The 2,500-nt window shown below is 43.0% G+C and overlaps 1 protein-coding gene across 1 annotated transcript in view; it reads right to left on the bottom strand.

Moving 5' to 3' along the window:
- Positions 1 to 2,499, bottom strand: part of LOC137975561 (uncharacterized) — a 17,185-nt gene extending 14,686 nt beyond the window's left edge. Inside the window, exon 1 of the mRNA XM_068822675.1 lies at positions 2,227 to 2,499. The gene's annotated coding sequence lies outside the window, so the exon portion shown is untranslated. The remainder of the gene's footprint in view (positions 1 to 2,226) is intronic.
- Position 2,500: the final 1 nt, after the last annotated feature.

Genomic DNA, 2,500 nt, shown 5'->3' with positions numbered 1-2,500 from the left:
AATGCAAGAAAGGAACTCTACATTGACCTTGATTTTCAAACAGATCACCTACTGCCGGATTCCATCACGACTCTAAAGCACCTATTTTTGCATAGGGTCTTTAGGGCCGTTTATATGAGAGAAAACAAGCCGCGGCTTACATAAGACGCGAACACCCCGTCTAAATGGTACAAAATCTCCGTTCTCGGCTTTCTCAAGCCGCGGCTTATCCTGGCCTAGGAGTTTATACTCGTATAAATAGTTCCTTTCGCGTATTATTATTATCTTGTTTTCGCACATTGGACTTCCAATGGAACTTCGGTACTCTAGGAAGCTCGGTGACAACAAGTCTCCTCAAACTTCTAGGACCTTCCTAAGAATCCTTGCCGTGTTCGGAATAACACTTTTCTAAAGCTCGTCTATCTTGGTCTCTATACCAATATTCTCTAGTCTCTTCTTTAGATCTTTTGGAACTGTTCCAAATGTTCCGATTACAATAGGAATTACCATTGTTTTCATCCCCTAACACCTGGTTCGCTCCTATAGTAACATTCCATCACCACTCTGTTCTCTTCCTGAGACCACTTTCTTCTCATTGATCTTACTGCAGTAGCATAATGACGACCGGGCCCACGCTGCATCGCCGTGGAGCACCTGCCGGGCGAGGGACTTTCGTCATCAAGGACTCCAGCCTCATTCACGCCGTTATCTTGTAAACTTTGATTTGCACTCATCATTTGAGGATAGTGACTTTTAGGTGACAACCACGGGGCTACTTTTAGTCTGGCCTCTAACCATTGACCTGTCTGGCTTGGGTGGCCCTAACAGGAGCTTTAGCTCCTGCCAGCTTAGCTCTCCGGATCATCGAGGCACACAAGCCCCCCACCACGCCAAGGTATTATTATTCTCTATTTGCACAACAATCAAAACGCAAAAATAGCAACGCACGCAACAAATTTAGTCGCATTTAACCACCTTTCCCAGCGAAATATTTTTTTGAAACAAATAACATATTTGCTATTAGAGGCAATCTTTCTTTCAAAAAATTCTTGGCTGTCACAATTCCAATTATTATTTTTTTACCTGAAGACTGTGCAGAGAACAGAGATCACTGATCCGCTTAAGATGTTCGATTCCTTCGCTGTCTTTGTTGAACCCATAAGTTACCAGAGATTTTTCCATTTGGTTTCAGTGTTCTACATAACAGCACACTTGGTAAAATATTAGAAATACAGCTCACTTTGATTTCGGCTCGACGGGCGATAGTTGTTGTGGAAGTCCATCACTCCTCGCTTTTAAGATTCCAGACATTTATTTTATATGGACTCGGTTACCCGAGATAGCCCTCCTCCGGAGACAACTTAACCGAGCGTCTATATGAGAATTGCGTGACCGAGACAAAGTTGACCCTACTTAATTATGCATATATTTTTGAGACGCACCTTCAAAAAATACGTATCATCATTTGCCTCTTTCTTTCTTTCTTTCTTTCTTTCTAGTTCGTTGGTTCGTTTTTATTGGGACACTGAAAAACGCAGACTGCACACTGTGCAGACCGTCTGTAAAATGAAAATTCGGTTAGCCTGAATTAGGCCTAAATAACATTCGGTTAGCCTAATTAGGCCTAAATAACATTCAGGTTAGCCTGTTTACGGTTAGCTCTCAATAATAGTGAGGGTAACGCCATATTTTACCCCTGGTCTGCACGGTCTGCAGTCTGCGTTTTGGCGTGACCGGTTTTTATTAAGTATAGTTGCGTTTTTACATTCAGCAAATGGACTGACAATCTTAACGCAGCAGTAATATGTAGTTTAAATAAAAGGCTGCCTAACATCCCACTAACATCCAGGAAAAAGCAGGGAAGCAGAGTAAAAATTAAGTATCGTTTACTGATATTTTGCTGCAGGCGAGCGGTTTCGAAACCACGTGCTCTTGTGTTTGGGCATTCATTTGTGCGCGATTTCGGCGAATTCATAGACACTAGCCAGCCAAATGATCTTTATCGTCGGGATTTGCAGCTCGTTAATACGTATGAAGTCGAGATTTTCGGTACAGGAGGGCGTACTGTCGATAAAACGATTAGTTTCGACCTGGACGCGATTAGAGGCACTTGCCCCCAATGTTGTAGTTCCACAGGTAACCCAGGCTGACTGTGTGTGCCACATAGGTAAATATAGAGAACATATGAGGCGAAGTTTAGGTCTGGAAATTTGCTAGAAAATGGAAATAAAAATCGATGAAACTTACCATGTGGTGAGCTGTTGTTGTCTTTCATACGTACACAAAGTTTCGGGAAAAATGGTCCCCGTTCACCTTCCTTCATAGTATAGTGACAAGGTAGGAGACGGAAGCCAGCGTCGGGACTCCGATCGACCCAAAACAAGCACGATTTTTTTCGCAAAAATCGAATCCAGTCGCTAAATAAACACGCCAGGCTCGTGGAACATGAATTTCTCTAAACCATGAATCTACTGAAGCATCTCCAGGTAGCAACGCGAAGCCACCAGGCTCCGTAGAACTT

Source organism: Montipora foliosa, chromosome 11 (genome assembly GCF_036669935.1).
Source record: "Montipora foliosa isolate CH-2021 chromosome 11, ASM3666993v2, whole genome shotgun sequence".
NCBI classification, from domain to species: Eukaryota; Metazoa; Cnidaria; class Anthozoa; order Scleractinia; family Acroporidae; genus Montipora; species Montipora foliosa.
This window is presented reverse-complemented; position numbering and strand designations above follow the sequence as displayed.